Source organism: Ischnura elegans, chromosome 11 (genome assembly GCF_921293095.1).
Source record: "Ischnura elegans chromosome 11, ioIscEleg1.1, whole genome shotgun sequence".
NCBI classification, from domain to species: Eukaryota; Metazoa; Arthropoda; class Insecta; order Odonata; family Coenagrionidae; genus Ischnura; species Ischnura elegans.
This window is the reverse complement of record NC_060256.1, coordinates 50,849,671-50,869,819: the sequence shown is the minus strand read 5'-3', so window position 1 is coordinate 50,869,819 and position 20,149 is coordinate 50,849,671. Positions and strand designations below refer to the sequence as shown.

General features: G+C 37.8%; 1 long non-coding RNA gene across 1 annotated transcript; it reads right to left on the bottom strand.

The window, feature by feature from the left end:
• Window positions 1-708: 708 nt before the first annotated feature.
• LOC124168188 lies at window positions 709-4,421 on the bottom strand. The gene is made up of 6 exons (XR_006866862.1): window positions 4,299-4,421; window positions 2,849-2,952; window positions 2,590-2,762; window positions 2,115-2,244; window positions 1,816-1,958; window positions 709-845 (listed from the first exon to the last, which is right to left on the bottom strand). It is a non-coding gene; the product is annotated as an uncharacterized LOC124168188 (long non-coding RNA).
• Window positions 4,422-20,149: the final 15,728 nt, after the last annotated feature.

Here is a 20,149-nt window from a genome sequence, read left to right as displayed (position 1 = left end):
GATGCCATTATAATTATGCTTCTATTGCATTAAACTTGAGTGTCTTATTCAATAATGTGCATGAATGTTTCTTCATATCTGGGCTCATCATCTTATTGCATCATTTAGAGGAACAGGGTGGGCAATATCTTGAATTCAGTTCCTCCTAAATGGAGTGCTTAAGAATATTTTGGTACTGAATTTGGCCCGTAATATTGTATGGATTAGCTTTTTTTATTTTCTAAGTGGATACCCAGCTAGCACACGGGAGACTGTCTCCCCCGAATCCTTAGAGACTCTCCACAGAAACCAAAGAGACCGCCTCCCGGAAGCGGTAAGCGTCTCCGGAGACAACAAGGAGACGGCCGGACGATACGATGACGAACCCATGACGAAATGTCCGCACTACTCAAGAGACGGTCTCCGATTTCCGATTGATGCGCCATCAAGCGATAACCACGCGAACTACGTCGGACACATTAACTGTGCGACGGTGGCGCCATCTGTTGTCATTTATCAGCACTACGAGCAGCGAGCTACAGTCGACCGCTACTTTACTATTCCAAGATACATTAACCGGCCACTTATAAATCTGTGGCGTATGCGAATTGACATTAAAGCATATTACTTACGAACATGGTGTTAATGGACTGGTAGCAACAGCGATGACAACACACAAACCGAAATCTCGGTGACAGAAACGTAGGAAATGTCAAAGAAAATCAAGCATTTGCAAATATTGGTTTATTTACAAAAAGTACTAGAACAAGCCACATTGAATGTCAGAGAAACTTCAAATATGAACTCCTATTACATAGAAACAGCTTTTCACAAGGCCACTGGGCATCAAGGGACTGAAGCAACACCTGAAAAGAAAAAGCAGAATACTTGCATTAAGAAAATGCTATGACTACACAAAAACAATAATAATGCTTTGAGAACTTTAACACGTTTTCTCTCAGGCTAAAATACTATGCAATGCCCAATTAATAGAGCCAATACGTAATGAAAATAACATACTTGATACACAAGAACAAGATGAGATTTTAAAGATAAAATGAACAAAATAGGAAATCTGTAAAGAATCCTCCCTGAATTAAAAACTGCAGAATCGCAACAACAAAGCTAAGCATTTTAGAAAATAGCATCTTCATCCTCACAGCAATATCCCAAGAATGTCACCATGCCATATGTTAAACCCACACTTAAGAATAAACAAAACACGAGGGATTTCCATTGTTCCATATCTTAAATGAAACATCAACAGAAAAACACCAGGCATCTCTGCCAAGGATTAAGTGCACAACCTTCTAATTCTACTGCAAAATTGCATGTCTGCTTCACAACATTGTGGAGATTCATCATGGCTGTGAACCATGCTCACCATCAGAAGGTATTAACATGTTCCATCACAAGGTAATAAGAACAATTGCGTAAAAATGAAGAAATTAAAAAAATTGTAATCACTCAAAATATTGACGAAGAATTTACTAGCAGAGAACTTGGCAAGTTTCACATAATCACCCAACAACATAAGTATGGGAACAACTGCCAAAGAATCCATCGATAATAGTTCCTCTATTAGATTAATATGCCCAAAACGGTACGGCTACTGCATGAGGAATGCAGATATGTGGTCAAACGGGTGTGGAAATGAACCATTTATGTGTCACCTATTAAATTAATTAAGAAATTCCTATTACTCCTTTAAACTGCATCAAATATAAAAATGACAATAAAAAAGGAATGAGATAGTCAATCAAGTACATTAACCAAAACAAATTAAATATCAACCAAATATGAGAGGATAATGAATAAAATAAAACCAAAGATTACGTATAAAGCTGTGCCTCCAAAGATTCTTCAACCAAAATGGTATAACAGGCAGATTGTCGCTGCAGAATAATCCTTATTGTGAATGTCTCCCACCAGCAGAAGAAACCAAACAGGATACATCACTCCGACACCGATAACTCCGCCTATTAATAAAGAAAAATATCTGTTACTACAGAATTAAGCTACACAATAACCAAGCAAGATAATGACAACTAAGAACCTACGGAGTTCTAAACCATCATCTCATGTAAACACACACAAAACAGCAACATTAAAAAATAAGTAAGCTGTATCAATACCACTTTCCACTCCCTATGTATAAGTCATCCAATTCTCAGCTACGATACCAGAAGAAAAACATCCTCAAAGAGTATTTTGGCCACCAGAATCAAGAACGATGATCCAATCGTCAGGTCCTTACTTCACCACCTATTAATGAAGATGTAAAAAAATTCTGTTAGTCCATGCATATAAACTGTAAGGGTGGATAAAAAGAAATCAAAAGAAGAACTCACCAAGCTTAAAAACCACCACTATTAAAAGGAACATCCACTGAGATGCCAATCAACCAGTTTCACTTTCCATAGATATGTATGATAACAAGTCAGAAGAGATTCACCCTGGAGTAATTGTTGCCCACCAGAATCAGAAGAACGATGATCCAATCGTCAGGTCCTCACTTCACCACCTATTAATGAAGATGTAAAAAAATTCTGTTAGTCCATACATATAAACTGTAAGGGTGGATAAAAAGAAATCAAAAGAAGAACTCACCAAGCTTAAAAACCACCACTATTAACAGGAACATCCACTGAGATGCCAATCAACCAGTTTCACTTTCCATAGATATGTATGATAACAAGTCAGAAGAGATTCACCCTGGAGTATTTGTTGCCCACCAGAATCAGAAGAACGATGATCCAAACATCAGGTCCTCACTTCACCACCTATTAATGAAGATGTAAAAAAATTCCGTTAGTCCATACATATAAACTGTAAGGGTGGATAAAAAGAAATCAAAAGAAGAACTCACCAAGCTTAAAAACCACCACTATTATCAGGAACATCCACTGAGATGCCAATCAACCAGTTCCACTTTCCATATTTATTTATGATACCAAGTCAGAAGAGAAACGCCTTGCAATATTAACAAATGATTAGTATTTCCCCACCTGCACTGATTTATCGGTACAATAATTTACAATCCAAACATAGTTAAATGCTACTGATTGCAGGATCACATGAGTACTGCGTCTTAACCGATTAATCTGATTTGAACATTTGATTGAATTGAACGACCTTAGTTTGGTCGCCATCTCCATAGAATTATGAATGATCAAAGTATTAATATTTCTCGCGCACTTACAAGTAAATATTGGCGCTATGTCAAACTACAAAATCAACTGACTACGTTAACATCAACAATGAACTGATAGTAACGAAATTAACGTAAAGTATGTGAAAATCATTTCGCGCACCCTATTTGTGAATAAACAGTGATAAATGAGCTGCCCTTATGATTCAGCCCTGAAGATGAGTGCCGAGACGGTACTTGAAACGTTGGCCGATATAAAAACATTAACCCGGAGGGATCCCGAGAAAAGTTTACCCACAATGATAAATCAGCTTTTTATGAGGTAAATCAACAATCAAGGGGATAGTGAGCCTATACGTCACTAAATTTTCAGCATTTTTTCGAATACTTTCCCCAAATTCAAGGTAAATAACGCAGAAGACGAAATTCGAGTGCAAGAATGAGAATTTATTTTTCTTTCCAATGTTATATGCTCCAACTATGTGCAACCATTATCACGAATTTAAATATGCAAAAGAAAAGGTTGCAGTCGTTCATAACGAACTTTACCTGTCCTTCTTACGAAAAATATTCAGGGCCCATTCCAAGGCCACATATACCTCATAATATTCTCACCTTTTAAACCTTCCCTGAACTTTCACTCACCAACATTTTAAAATCAAAATGAGCCAAATCGGTTCTCGAGTATTAGCAAGACTAAAGGACATCAATTCATTATTATAATCTATATCAGTAAATGTGACAATGCACCTCGAGCCACACAACATGGCGGCTAGCCGAATATTAAACATATCAACTTTCATTAATTTTAATGTCTCAAAATAAATCTGCTGTTTACATTAATTTTCCTTATTATCGGGAATTCAACAAAACTTAATAAAAGTCCACAGAGTAAATAATGGCGTCGGAAGGATAACGGCCATGCTTCGTGAATATTTTCGACTTGCACGAGGCGATTTGGGATCAACACTAAGGTAGGTACATTAGATAACGAATATTATCCTTAATGAGGTTAATGAGTAACACATGAAAATACATGTAAAAGGCAACCATAAGCGAATCGAATACACTACCGAATAAATGACAAAATCTAAGTCCTTTGGGACACGTGAAGACAATATGATAATGCCATAAAAATTAGCAGGGATACAAATTAATCAGTACTTACCTCAAAGCGGTGAAAATGGACGCAGTTGAAAAAGCGATTGCAAGAACCGGCAAGCTCCAACAATGAGGATAAACACGTGCGGTGATCGTAACTTCGAAGGCAGGACACCTCAGATTCGAGTTATGGCGGTTATGGCACAAAGTGAAAGGGACGAAGCGGATGTTGCAAGGGGGAGGAAGGGCTCTTTTCCGGTATCGGCGTATCGGCGACGCATCAGCGATATAATTATACTAATTAATGTCTAATTCGTGTTATACCACGACGAATTACCAATATAAAATTAGAAAATAATTAAATATACAGCCATGATCACTCGGTATCCGCATAATGCCTCTTGAAGATAATGTAATTTCGGAAAGGCGAAGTGTTGACCTCGGAAAGAAGCGGAAGTGGGTGGGGGTGAACACTCGAAAATTGACGAACCAAGGGAGAAAGGGGAGAGGGCGGCCATCTCCTCGGGGTCTCTTACCTGTCGTCAAGAGACAGTCTCCTGTGTGCTTGTAGGGTAGTCCTCTTACTAAGGTGTTCTGCAGTGCATATATTGTGCATTAAAATGAAAATGCATGTTATGTGAATACCAGTGGTGATTTGTTTTATTCTTTTATGTTACTCAAGTTCACTCAGTTAATGTCACCAAGATTATTCCTTTGTTCCAGATTCAACGCTGCCTGTTGTATCATGTTCTTTATGAATTGATGGCTATATAGTGGAACGACTTCTACAACGATAAGATACAATTACTGCATTTCATGTCCAAATGACCTGAGCAGAAGAAGCATGTGCAGTGTTATATTCACAGCAATCATCTTCTGCATTGGCATTATGGTGTCATCATGTATTTTGCTTAATGAGAGAATATATTTGGAGTAGCAAAATGTATTTTTTCATACATTTTCTAACTTGTTGTCTGTTTTTTCTATATTCAAGTTCAAAGCTCAGACTAAATCATATTGAACTTCTATTATGTTAAAACTGATTCCATAGGGTGTCATCTGTATTATTTATTTATGAGCAAGTGTTTGATGTTGCTCCACATAGCTAGTTATTAGAGAGTCACCTATGTCAGTGTTTACCTGGCCTTGATGTATTTTATTCAAGAGTAATTTTGGATATGATTACCTCTTAACTACCTATTCCATTGCTTTACTCTGGTAATTCACATAAGTGGTTACATTTTTGAGTTCTTTACATCAAATTTGAAGATGAGTTGCTGATATGGAATTCTCAATCTATTCAATAGCATGGAAGCACCTTTATTCTAATGCTCTGACATAGGTATATTTGGCCTGGTTAAGTGGTTTTTCCCTCTTTGTTTGCTGTGTGTTGATACGATGACTAATCAGTTCTTATTGCATATATCCCTCTTTGGCATATACACATTTTATCATTACCAATATGTGTAATGTTTATAAGTACCATGAATACTTAGTTATCTACCAGTTGAGTCATGGTTAATGTGGATTGTTGACGGCTTTACACATTCTAGTGAAACATGTTTGCATTAAGTTGTCTTATATAGAGATATAAAATCAACTGTTATATCAGATATTTCATTATTTTGGCATAAAAAGAGTAAAGTTTATTGTAATTTACCACCTAGTATCAGAGCTTTCTGGTTTAAGTATCCTTAGAAGTCCTTAATTTGCAGGAATGATTTCCAAGAACACTCCTTACCTAAGATTTTAATGGATTTTCAAGTAAGAGAAAGATTCTTGCATCACTTCTAAAAGGTGCATGGTTCGGTCTTTAAAAATTTTATTTATCTTTGCTTAACATATTGTCAAGATTAAGAGCCATTTTTCACATTTATTACCATACAGTACTACTACTAGTCCACTTGTTTAGAGAGAACACATGAGATCACATCAAAGGACTCATGATTAAACTTAGGTGAGTCATGCATGTTAAATTTCTGTAACTATTATGCAGACGTGTGGAAATCATTCTATAATTATGTTAATTATCCTAAGCATATGATGAGGATGTAAAAAATGACTACTGATATATGGATGTCATTCACATTAATCTCCAATTTAAGGATATTGATACCTAAGTGTGTGGAAATTGTAAATTTATTCCATGGCATATTTCAGTTAGGCTAACAGATGTCCTGTTGTAAATCTTTCACGGAATTGAATTGAGACAAGAGTGGACTAAATGAGGAGCCTGCTGTTGACAAAAGTCATATCAATCTAGCTGACTTGAAGCTAACTAAGAAGGAAGACTTATTTCCATATCTTATCATATACTTTTGAGTGTTTTGTTACAAAATGCATGGGCATGCCATTACAGGAGTTGTGTCATGGTCATAAAAGACTTCAGTAATCTTTTTTGGATTAATAGCAAAATAGTTCATGTCATATATAGGTAGATTGAATTTTATTCCTACATTAGTGCCCCGGTATATATTAGGCATTTTGGCCTTAATATGAGCACTTTGGTTCTTCTTTATTTATCTTATGTTTCACTTCATTTCACTTAAGCAGAGATGGGAATTGCTTATAATTACCAATATATTATCTGGGATTGGGATATTATGGGAGAAATAATCTCTTTTTCAGTCATAAATAAATTTTTTACCAAATGCGTCTGCTTGGAATTTGAAAGTTAGTACCCTTGTGTCAACTCAGATTGTAGAAGTTAATTTTATATGTCTAGTTAAGTATTACCTACTGCTGTTATTAATCACAATTAACTGTTCATGGGGCTATGTTGTGCTATTAGGTGTTCATTCATTGTATTCCACAAATTTTTTATGTTGATTTAATTGCAAGAGTGCGTCTTAGTGTACGTACTAGGTTTTTTGAGAATGGTCTGACATGATCCCTGTTAGATTTTATTTTTACTTTTCAAGGAATTGTATGGATGTTCATTTTAGAATTGTTTTCTTTTGCTATGTGTTCTCTATTCCAAGGACTTATTTCCCAGGAAAAGACCCCAGTGGTTATCTTAGTCTTGTGGTTATTAAATTTTATTTCAATTAGTAATGCAATAAACAGTGGAAGGGCTTGCATAGGGATGATAATAAGCAAGTTGTTAAACCGTGATTCAGGTTTGTTTTTTCTAGGTTGCTGCAAGCCTAATTCCGGCTTGCATTACTATTTGGGTACAAGGGCGGACTGGCCAGGTTGGCAATCTCTGAGTCACCCAAGCTTAGGGGGGCCCTGCTCCATCTTGAGGGGATATTAAAGGTGTAATTAAAAAAAGGTATTCATTACTTAGGTTACTTGCACCAATATTTTTTGTAATTATAAAATGTTTTGTGTTCATTGGTTGCTTTCTTTACTGCATACTCATTGTTAATAAAATGAAGTGATTTAGGTGTCCAGAAGGTAAAAAAGAAACTGCAAGTGCTTATTTGGAAAGATTGTATTTAGTTTCTTTTTTTTAGATTTTAGTGCTGTTTCTGGGACAAATTCATGAAAGAGATATCAGCTCCATAATAAATTATTAATTTTCTCAATTTTCATAGTATTTTTTACTAACTTTATCTACTATTTAAGAGCGAGAATATTGTCAAAATCCATTTTCGAGCATGCAGTTCCCTAAAATTTTCCAAGGAAGACCTCCAAATTCCCCCCGTCAGGACCCCATTCACCCCAGACCGCTGGATACTACCATCATTGGAACAGATATGCCCTCTGTCTGTTTCTATCATTGGCGTTTGGTAATGAGCACATCCATCCATGTGAGTACCCTGCAGGGGCCCAGGAGGTACTTAAGACTGGGGGGGTGGGTTTAGGTGCAACTAATACCAGGGTGTGTGGGGGAACGGAATACCCTCCAGGATAAGCGGTCGGGGCGAGATTAGTAAATTGGCGAATTTTAAGATAAATGGTGAGTTATATGGCTTTCTGAGGGATATTTTATTAGTCCTTACACTATTCTAGTAGTAATATTAATCCAATTAAGTAAAATGGATTAAAATTAAAAATTTCTCTGATCTCTGGGGGAGAAATTTATCCCCCATAACCCCCCTCGCTGCTCCATTGGTACCCAGGATCAAAGCAAGGAGGACATGTCGTGGTCTTTAAGTAGTAACATTTTTGCAAAGAATGAAGAAGCCAAAATTGTAAGTAAATTATGACAGCGTTTCATTGGTCTATACAATGAAGAGAATGACTTAAATTTGTTACATGTCTTATGCGAATATAATTTTTAAAATAATTTCTTTAAAATTTTCGTTAAGAGCTTAATTTCTTTTCGCTTCTAAGGTGGGGGGGGGGGGGGGGGCGTAGCCAGGAATTTCGTTCGCGTTAATGATCGAAAAAACTTTATTTGTCAAAGAAATCTTTTGTAAACTCGTCATTTCTCAATATTTTGTTTTTTAAATTAATCAAAGTAACTATGTTTTCATATTGTCCGGGGGACAGGGGGGTCCTATCCCACCGCACTACGCCGCTGAAAGGCCGTCTCCAGCTGGGTGCGCCCACCTACCCGCTGTCCTACTATCTGATTTCAGTCATTAAACTCGCGGCGGAATTGCTTGTGTCAGTACATATTTTGCAAAGAGCCTTTTTATTGAGGGTAAGAGTTTCCGTTAATAGTATTTTCAGTGATTATTTAGCGCAATTGGGTGTCAACCCATTAAAACAAGGGTTCGATCAGGTCGTAATACGTTTAGCCTTTGCCCTGGTTTTACCTTTATTTTCGCCGTTTCCATTGTTGTCATGCCTAGGAAATTTGTACTTATGTTACTGAAGGTTTCGAGAATCAATATCACCAATCCGAAAATTACCAACATCCTTCGCTTACCAAAAAAACGAAGAAATTTTACCACATCTCCTTATGGGAAAACAGAGTATTTACACTGAAAATGGCGGACGTCGTGGTTGCCATAGTGGAAGCCTATGCGACGACTCGACATGATGAGAGAGTAGTGTTGAGAGAGCAATCTAGAGGACTCTGCTTTTATGTACGTACGATTATGGGAGATGACCCTTCTGCGATGGGAGAAGGTTCATGGGCTATGATGGGGGTTGGGTATCGGAGAATAAGACTATTGAGGGTTGTGGGAGGGAGGATCGTATTTTAGAGCCATTGGAGGGGAGGGGGGAAAAGTTTCTTAGTGAGGGTATCTTCATTGTTGTCTTCAGCGCCGTTAGGATAGACTAAGGATAGTTCCGGGTGTTCTTCCCCTAGGAGCTGAGCCCAATAGCTCTTCTATGGTGCAGGGGCAGGAGTGGTTGGGCGATTATATGCTTGAAGGTCCAGCTGCCGTGAAAAAAGACTTTTGGTAGATGACAGACGGGCCCAGTGTCAATATCCGATGATCATTTTTAATTTTTATATTTTTATCTGAACTTTGCCAAAAAAATGCCAATACTATCACTCATAATTATTGTTAATAAGTCTCTGCAGCAGCTCAGGGGAGCAAAGGGTTAGTATTGAATTCATGGGAAGGAAAGGGTGTAAAATGAACCCCAACATACACGCGATAAATTTCAAACCGTACAGCTCTTAAAAATAAAATTACAAAAAAACACTAAAATCTCAAGCTACTGCGATCATCAAGTATTTCCCACTGAAATACTTATTAGTCTTAATTAATTAATCTGAGGCTCAACGGATAAAATATTAAAGATTTTAGGAATAAATATTGCCCTTGTTTTAATGACGGTCAACATAAATTGTTTAAATAATTTATGAAGTGAACCAAATAAAAATTGCAGGTTTGAAAATTTTACCTCGACTTCATTTCATACCAAGCGATCAAATTACTGAGCAAAAACTTAAATATAATTTCAATTCAAACATTAAATTGTTTGAATAATTGCCATATAATGACAATGACATTATGTATACAAAAATTAGTTCGTACTTGCTAATATGAATGTGTGCTCAAACATTTTTATTTTCAGTTCTAGAGTGCAGTTAAGTATTTAATGTGATTTTTATATTGAAATTAAAATTTATTTCAATGTAAAAAAACCATAGAAAATTTTCTCTCTATCACGCTAAAGTATTCGGATTTTAACATGATTTTTGTTCTGAAGTTATCATTGTTTTTTTAACTTGGTTTATAGATTTTATATTTGGAAATGGGAAAATAAAAATATATTCAATTTTTGATGGATAAAAATCATAGGAAACGCTACGCTTCAAAATTCCATATTGAATAAATATAAGAGTGGTATTAATTTCAACCACCTTTTTTCGATTTGGCAACACTGTAGACCGTCTTTTCGGGCGCACGACTAAGCAGGGAAAGGCAGGAGATGTGAAATGGATCACGGCGGACGCGGCGGCTTTCTAAAAGTTCAACCACGGCGGACAAGTTGGGGAGAAGTGAGTGGGGTGGAGGTATACTCTCGCATATTCGGCCTCGAAATTAATTTTGGGGGGGTAAAATAAGAAGGGAAAGGCTTCGCAAGGGCATCTCGCGTCTCTTTTGTTTTCTGGTCTCACCGTAGCCCATTTGCAAAACGCCTTCGTCAAAAAAGGGAGGCAGGTCGGAGCGAAAGTTAATAAAATGCAAGGAGAGGTTTTTCACCATAGTTGGTATAATGTGAGCACCTTGGGAGAAATCATATGAGAAGGGAAAGTATAGGAGGAAATATTATGATCGATTTTCAAGATTTATTTGCTGATTTTTTAGTAGTTTTGTTTTTAGTAATCATAGTAATATTGAACACACACTGAATGGATAAAAATTATTATAATCTATTTCCAAGATTTATTTGCTGATTTCATGTGTATCTAAAATAAAAGTTTTGCCCAACCATTGTAATGTTGAACACACACTGTGTGGATAAAAATTATATCACGAAATTTTAACCCTCGATAGCTTATGCCAGTGGGAATAAAAAAATACCATTGATATTTAGCTCGAAAACGCACCATTTTTAAACTATAGAAACATTGAGCCAAGCGCTCCGATTGTCTGTGAGTTTGCACTGTTGCCGGATACTCTGGAAAACGCATTAATTCGAATACTTTGCCTGCATTTGTCTTTGCCTTTACTCAGAGCATCCTGCAACAAGGAAAAATAGCGGCCAATCAAAGAGCCTGGCTCAAAGTTTCTGTAGTTTAAAAATTTTGCGTTTCCAACCTAAACATCATTTGCAATTTGTTTCTACGGGCACCAGCTATCCACGGTTAAACTTTCGTGACATAATATCTCTCCATCCTCTATAATGTATTGAATGCTGTAAATTTGTTCTTTCACTGTATGCATGGTATCCAACGATTTGATCGCTGGGTTTTTCTCTGTAATAGGAAAATTCTCCAAAATCGTTGGCACATTAATGGCTGATGCCGGGTTTTTGCTAGTAAGTAGGCCCTTTCCGCTTCTACAGCGATAAGGTGTTTTACCCCGTCCCTTCCCTTCGAACCCTATCCCTACCCCAGAGGCGGCGACGTGCTCCTATCGCGGCGGCGCCCCTTTCCTTGTTCCTTCCCATCCAAACCCCTCCCCGGGAGCGCGGGCGCTCTGACTTGGTTCCCGGCCCCGTTGTGTTTTATCCCTCAGAGGACCCACCTAGGAATCCTGATCTCTTAGTATGAATGGTATTATTTCAGCTATTACTTAAGTATTTCACCTTGATTTAAGGGTTTTCACGTAAAGTAACTCATACATTTATTGCTATTCTGGCCTTTTCAGGTTTCAAAATGAGGGTGTGTAGGTGGATGGAGAAGGTGAAGTGGACAGAGAGGAAGGGATATGATGAAGTGCTGGACATGGTGGGCGAGGGGAGATAGCTTCCGGATGAGATGAAAGGTATGGATATAGCGAACACTGTGAGGGAAAGGAATTTTAAAAACTGTTTTAACCCATTGCGTTGAAATGACGAATTGTCTTGAACTTCCGATGCCAAATCGCATATAGACGAGTGTAACCCGTCATCAGATAGACATAATTTTAACTCTATTTAGGGGTGCGAAAAATCCACAGGGAAAAAATCATTCGCCTTGACCGGGATTCGAACCCGGATCCCTCGATTTCCGGCCGAGTGCTTTAGCCAGTTAAGCTACCGAGGCGTCATTCTTCCCTGTGGAAATTTGTGGACTATACCGGACATGGCTAGTCCCGGTATACTTAAATTCTATTTAGGGGAACAATATAAATAATTTGACAGTTTAACACTCTTAAAGCATCCATAATGTGCATAAAGAACTCATATTTTATGAAATATGATGCATTGGATGGAATAACATGATTTTATAATAGCAGCGATACCTGTGTTCTCGATGTTTAATATAACCACTTTTTATTTCACTTTTCTCACGTTGACTACAAGCTAAAAGATATCATTTCATCACGTACATTTAAAAATAAGCACAGAAAAAATATAGGATAGGAGCACGTTATTTAGGATATAAATTGGTATGGTATTTGGAGGAGGCGACCGACAGCTGAGGTCATTTTCGCCATGAGGGAAGGGTAGGTGAGGAAGGGTGGAGAGAAACCCGGCGTCGGCGTTAGCCTGCTCTTAACGAAAGGCGCCAAGGGGACCACGGCTTAACGTCCCATCCGACGGAGGAAGTGTTACGCTTGAAATGTCCTCCACTCAACATTCAAGCAGGGATCGGGCAGTCTTTGAAAATTCTCTGCCGCTGCCGAGATTTGAACCCGGGCCCACCGGGTGGGAAGCCAACACTCTAGCCACCACACCAACCCGATCCCCAGGATATAGATTGTAGTAGAAGGAGTTAATTGGAAAAATACTTTGATTGCCGGGTTAGGACAGAATAGAAAAAGAGCTATAGATAGAATGAAGAGGGATAGGCGTATTTGTGAAATTAAGAGGGTGGTCCATAATGGGACGGGAGACGGGAAAAGTCATTTGCAAATGCTTCATGTAAACCCAGGGCCAGATATAGACATTTTTCTGGTGTAAGCAAACGACATTCGGGCCGCCCCCTCAAAAATAATCGGAGAGGTATTATGATTAGTACTGAACTTTGGACTTAGCGCTTAGGCACCCCCTTTTGATTGGTTCCCTACGGGGCCAAGTACTTGGATTACCGCATGAACCGGCCCTGAGTAAACCCACCATGACCGTTAAAATACCTTAGCTCGTTGTGTGCCGGGACATCAAAATATATAGGATCGACGCACCAGGTTAGAGTTGTTGAGATCGAAAATAAGTGCCAATTTGGGAGAACTCCCGTAGATTTTAATATTGTGATAATGCTAATGTTTAAAAGATAAATTTTCCTAGTCAAACATTATGGAAAGTCCATTCATAGTAAGTAACGAAAAAGACTGGAAAATTATTACCAAATGCCAATAATATTCTATGTATAAGTGCCAATTTGGGTGAACTGCCTTAGGTTTGAACATGGTTAAAAAGCAAATATTTTAAAGATAACTATTCCTAATCAAACATTACGGTACATCCATTTATAATTAGTAACGAACAAATCTGGAAAATTATTATCAAATGTCTACAATATTCTATGCATAAATGCCAATTTGGGTGAACTGCCTTAGGTTAGCACATGGTTAAAAAATTATATTTAAAATGTAACTATTCCTAATCAAACATTTCGACACGTCCATTCATAATAAGTAACGAACAAAACTGGAAAATTACTACCAAATACCTATATTGTGCTTCAAATCGTTTAAGCTGACGCGTCCAGCTATCGATAATATACGTCATCCGTCCAGAACGCTCGGGTAAAAAATGACGAGAATTATCGGCATCTGTACGCAACTTTTTAAGATATAACATGAGTAACAGGCTATTAACTCCATGGAAAAAACAATATACTGAATAAAATTGGAATAATTTTTGGCGAAAATAGAAAAACATAAGTCATGCCTTTACGTAGTTTAAATAGGATCTTGTCGTGTACCAAATTATAGTATGGAAATGAAAGGCAGTTGCACTTTTCTTTTGATAACAATTTAATGCGAAGGACGTGTTTCCGCTCGCATAGCCATCATCTGGTAATGACATCACGATGAAAATCATCATCTGGTACAAGTATAACATTTGGTACAAATTATTGCATAAATATTTGCGTAATACTGTGCCATTCACGACTCATACCGTAATAGTTCTGAATGAGATCATGTATAGCAGTCGATAAAACCACCTAGTGCTATCTAGTCTAAGCTTAAACTTTCTCCCATTCAAGTTTGAGATTAGTAGCCGAGGAGGAGGCAAATTTTGAAGTCAGGTGTAGTGGAACGGGAGGCCATTTCGGTCCACTAACTCGGGTGCTTGCTAGCTTGCTTTACGGTAATGCGCAGGGGTGGTAGAAATGAGGTGGTTTAGGGGCTGCGATTGAATTTATGCGGACAGTCTGGAGGAAAGAAGGGCAGGGTGAAAGTAGATTGCGGTTTGGGAAGGGTTTTCAATGGCCTAGGGTGGGTGTAAGGAGAAAAAATATTCAAATAGGAACTGATGGGAATTTTCGATACATCGAAATATCGGAATATATCACGATATTTAAATATGTCGGGAATCAAATAGTGAGTTCACGATCTAATAACCAAGGGCCAAAACTCAATATACATTTAAACATAAGCATAATTATTTATTATTATCATTAGGCTTATATTTTAATACATAGGGAATCTAATATTGAATTTTGACCATTGGTGTTATTTGGTTGCCAAATGATTGTCCTTTGCATCGTCCGCTGACAATAATAAAAAATTGCGCCCTGTATAAAATTCACGAATTAATTTATTATTAGTATTCAACCGATTAAGGTTGGTTTTCATGGAGTATTCAAGAAGTGAGCTGGGAGTCTCCCTTTCCTTCCAGCACTACCTTCTTTAATTCACCGTAAGGCCTAGTCTCTTTCAATCTATTTAAAAATCCTATTCTTTTCCTTCTCCTCCCTCGTTTCCCTAACATTCTACCCTGTAACCCCATTTTCAACATCCCCTCACCGCTAAGCGCTAACTCCATCCATACCTTCTGTCTCCTCCGTATCTCATCTAAAAGCTGCCTCTCCTCGCCAACCATATCCAGCACTTCGTCATTCCTTTTCCTATCCGTCCATTTCACCCTCTCCATTCTTCTCCATATCCACATCTCGAATGCCTCCAATCTTCTCTCGTCTTCTTTCCTCAGTGTCCACGTTTCCGCACCGTAGAGAGCTACACTCCAGATCAAACTCTTCACTAACCTTTTCTTTAAACTCTTACACAACGATCCTCTCAGAAGCTCCTTCCTGTTCATGAATGCCTCCTTCGCTAATGCGATTCTCTTCCTTATGTCCTTACTACTGTATCCGTTTTCCTCTAACGTACTGCCTAAATCACGAATTAATAACTCGAATTATTAATCGATAAAAATCCTATAACACGATATACGGTCCAATTTTACCCGATAAGTATCCGATGTATCGTAACATTTTATCGGGATGCAATACCATATTTTATTGATTGATTGACAAGGAGGTGAGCTTGGAGAAAACTTGTTGGTGAGCCCAAAAATCGGCTTGGATTTCAGTGGCCACAGGAGTAAGTTTGTAAGTAGGAGGGAGTGATTGAGGTTAAATCATGCAGCCAAACTAGAAAATTTTATATTTAAGGCACAGTTGGTCTTTAGGAGCATATGTTTGATAATTTAAAGTGCATTTGTTAGTTTAAAGTTTGTACAAAAATATGTGGAACAAAGTTTGTAAAACATACTTGTAAAATAGGTGTATTCGTTAGTTTCATAACGTGAACCTACATTCCCCCTTGAAGACACTGGTTAAAGCGTAAATGAATGATAATACTTCAACTCAGATCGATTGACGCTTAATGTAAAGAACATCACATAAGAATGTATTGTCGTAGATAGTACATAAATATGTTTGGTCTCCAAATAAAAAGGAAAAAATAACAGTGATGATGAAGTTAGCATAGAACACAACTGAAAATTACAAATAACAACAGTATTAAGGTATTTTCTGACCATTTAATTGATATGTAACAAGTTAGGAGCATGGTTTTGTGTCAAATGAAACCTTGAGAAACTTGAGATAGCCTCTCTTCTGATGAAAACGTAGACATTTTGGTTGTTAAAAGAGTTGATGATTTACGGGAATAAATCATATCATTATCGTTCCCATTAAAATTTTATTTTGACCAACCGTTCCTTCAATTTAGTACCCCACTTTTGAATTTCAACCTTTTCAAGTCAAACTGAATATTTGCGGTCCTTCATCCTCGCAGTAAACGCTGGAAAAAAATACACAGTAGCACAGTTATGGAATAGCTGAGCAATCTACTCATTTCTAGTTTAATTGGATGGACGACCTGCAGACGGCAGAGCAATCATTTTCTATGAATGGCTGATATACTGCAGCTTAGGAGACGTCGGAAACGCCTCTGCACATATTCATCAGAAACTTCACTTCTCATATAAAAAATTCAATTGATACTCGTCCTTTTACGTTCATTAGTAGTCTCTTTAAAGTCAGAAAATATGATTCGTTGCTCTTAAGCAGCTCAGTACTTTTCCAGTTACGTCCTTCACTTTGACGAAGTGAAAAATTACTGCACCATTCCAGTTTTCGAGCATACTGCGTGGGATTTCAAGTACGTTTAGTATGCAAATATTTTAGTTTTTTGAAAAATTATTTATTATTCGCCTACATTAATGTTGCCGTCTTCAAAATTGTCCCAATTTGATATTTTCCACTTGTTTCACAGCTTCATGCCATTTTCAAAACATTTCCATTATATTACAATTTTCTATTATACGTTCCTATACCTTTCTTTCCTTGCCTGTGAATTTATTTGCAAGTTTGCGCTTAAGGCGCAGTGTGAAGGAATGAAGTAGTATATATCATACTACGACGCCTTCCGCGCAAACATACAAATAAATTCACAAGTAAGGAAAGAAAGGAATAGGAACATGTAATAGGAAAAGTTCAAGGATAACGATGCTGTGGTAGATGGAAAAAGCCAGAAATCAGAGGGTAAAAATGCGGCCTGACTGGGATACGAACCCAGATCCTCCCGGTTTCCGGCCGGCTGCTAAATCAATTGCGCTATATTTTTAGATTCAAATCATTTTATTACAGGTTTTTTTTAGTAGTTCTCAAATACATATTTTTTCTTACAATTTTCCTGTAATTTCCCCCTTTTTTGCTGTGAATTGATTGAATGAAATGAGTTAATTTTAATAAATAATATTGTAAACAATAAAAAAATAAAATAAAAGTGACGTGATATACAATAACAGGACGCCTATATTTACTATAATTTCGACGAGGTCTTACACACAGAACACTTCCTTTCCTTTGGCCCGCAAGAGTAACCAATAGATGGCACTGGGGAGGCTCACCACTCACCAACAGAAGAAATGGACAAGGATACAAGAATGAAAGGAAAGATACACAAACTATAGCTGAAAGAGACAGGAAGGGATCGGGTTGGTGTGGTGGCTAGAGTGTTGGCTTCCCACCCGACGGGCTCGGGTTCAAATCCGGTTCAAATCCCGGCAGTGGCAGAGACTTTTCAGAGACTGCCCGATCCCTGCTTGAATGTTGTGTGGAGGACATTTCAAGCGCAACACTACGTTCGTCGGATGGGACGTTAAGCCGTGGTCCCCATGGCGCCTTTCGTTAAGAGCAGGCTAACGCCGACGCCGGGTTTCTCTCCACCCTTCCTTCCATACCCTTCCCTCACGGCGCAAATGACCTCAGCTGTCAGTCGCCTCCTCCAAATACAATACCAAGAGACAGGAACATGCGTTTCGGGGCACACTGAGCCCAAGTGAAATAAGCCATTATGGCCAATACACTACTACATTCGTTCACGTGGAGCCTTAAGCGCAGAGATAAAAATTAATTCATAGGTTAGGAAAGAAAGGGATGGGAACGTATGGTTGAAAAAGGACGTGGACAACGGTGCTACGGTATATATAAAAAGGCAGAAATCAGAGGGTAAAAAGTCAGGCCGCAACCAGAGGCTGAGGAGATAAGAATATGAAAGTGGGAGAGAGGGGGGGAGTGGTGGGAAGAGGGAGGGAAAAGAAGAGAGGGTTATAAATATACATTTTATTTTATAATATTTACAACTGGATAGATCGTGTGAATAATGTGAAGTTCTAAGAACAGTAGAAGAGAAGTATTTTGAAAAACTTGAGTAGGATACGAGAAAATACAATCGGCCACATCATAAGAAACGATAGTCATATAAAAATTATCGATGATGTGAACGTGGAATGGAAGTTTAGCAGAGGGTGGGATGCGAGGAAGACATGGGCAAGATGCGAAGAGCAGGTGATGAAGTATGCAAAGAAGAAGAATTACGTAAGTGTTAAAAGTTTAGCCGAGAGGAGAATTGATTGGAGAGCTCCATCAAAGCAATCTTAAGATTGGTGACTATTGTTGATGATGGTGATTCTAGATCGGTCTAGCACTAGAAGGACCAAAAAATTAAACCATATTTTACAAGAATACGTACCATACAAAATAAATCAAAGTCAGAGGAAATGAAGGCTACAGAAAAAGAATTCTAGGCTATATTATGAAGTAAGTAGAGTTTACCTAAGGGTCAGAAAAAAATGAAGACGACGAGAAGTAACGTTTAGTTACTTATTGCTTGATTGCCTACAATTTTTTTCTGTCGTCTTCATTTTTTCTGGCTCTAGTTTATTTTTATGGCGTATTCTGTGAAAATATAATTTAATTTTTAACGCAAAAATGGATTTAATCAACCTGTCCACCTTAAAAGGCCAAAAATCATCAGATCCTTCAAGTGGTAAGATATGGATTCAGGCAATTCATGTATTCGGAAGAGATTTGTATCGAAGCCGTTGCCTGTATTTGGCGTGAGAGGACTGCGATGAATTGATAGGCACAAGGGTCATTCCTTCGTCCCTCTAACCATTTACCCCGAACCCTTTGTGATCCCTTTCCTCAGTACGCCTTCTCTCGCGATTCATGGTGTACCGCAAGGGCTGGGCCTGCCACCATGGTAGTTTCCAAATCCTGTCCCGACGGTGGTCCCCTATTTCCTCATCTGTAGGAGACAGGGTCATCGCCCAAACGGACCGTGATATACACACAATCACTCAGCCCTCATATTTACCCCGAAGCTCTTCAACCTCTGCGGTATCAGTTCTTCGTACACAAGGAGGAGGAGGACATTGATGCACTTGAGAAGTTTCTGGCTCAGAGAAGGATAAGGGGGAAAATACCCGCGACTTAATACAATATCAGAGCTCAGGTTGGCGAAAACAACTTGATGCAAATCCATTTGATTAGCGGAGCAGTATCAATGTGATTCAATCGATAAATTTTGACGAGCGGACTATTCAAACTCGCGAGAAATTTAAAATTTTGGTTTCCAACCTCACTTTGTGGTTTTCTATTTGTTGTATTATGGTCGAAAAATCTAAAAAAGAACCATTTTGAATTAAATCCAGAGATCCAAGCGTGGTGGAATGGAATTTTTCCATATTGAAATAAACACTTGCAATTTTATATGATGAAATAGTTTTAATATAATTTTATCATAAAATTAATATGTTTTTATATTAATGTAATCATAAAAATAATTATATTAAGTGTTTATTTCAATATGGATTCATTTTGATGCCCTTATCCGAGGAAGAGGAAAACCGTTCACAAGAGAAGTTTCCGGTTTAGAGAAGGATAAGGAGCAAAATATCCGCGACACAATGCGGTATCGGTTCTAATGTTGACGATAAAAAGACTATGCAAATCCATTTGATTAGCAGAACAATATAAATATGATTAAGTCGATAAATTTTAACGGTCGAACTCTTAAACTCGCGAAAAATTAAAAAAATATTTAATATTATTTTCTGATCTGACCGTATAGTTTACTATTGGTTGCGTTGTTGCCAACAATCTCCAAAAGAGCCATTTTGATTCTCAAATTGAGGACGAGTAAAAAGATGCACAAGAGAAGTTTCCAGCTC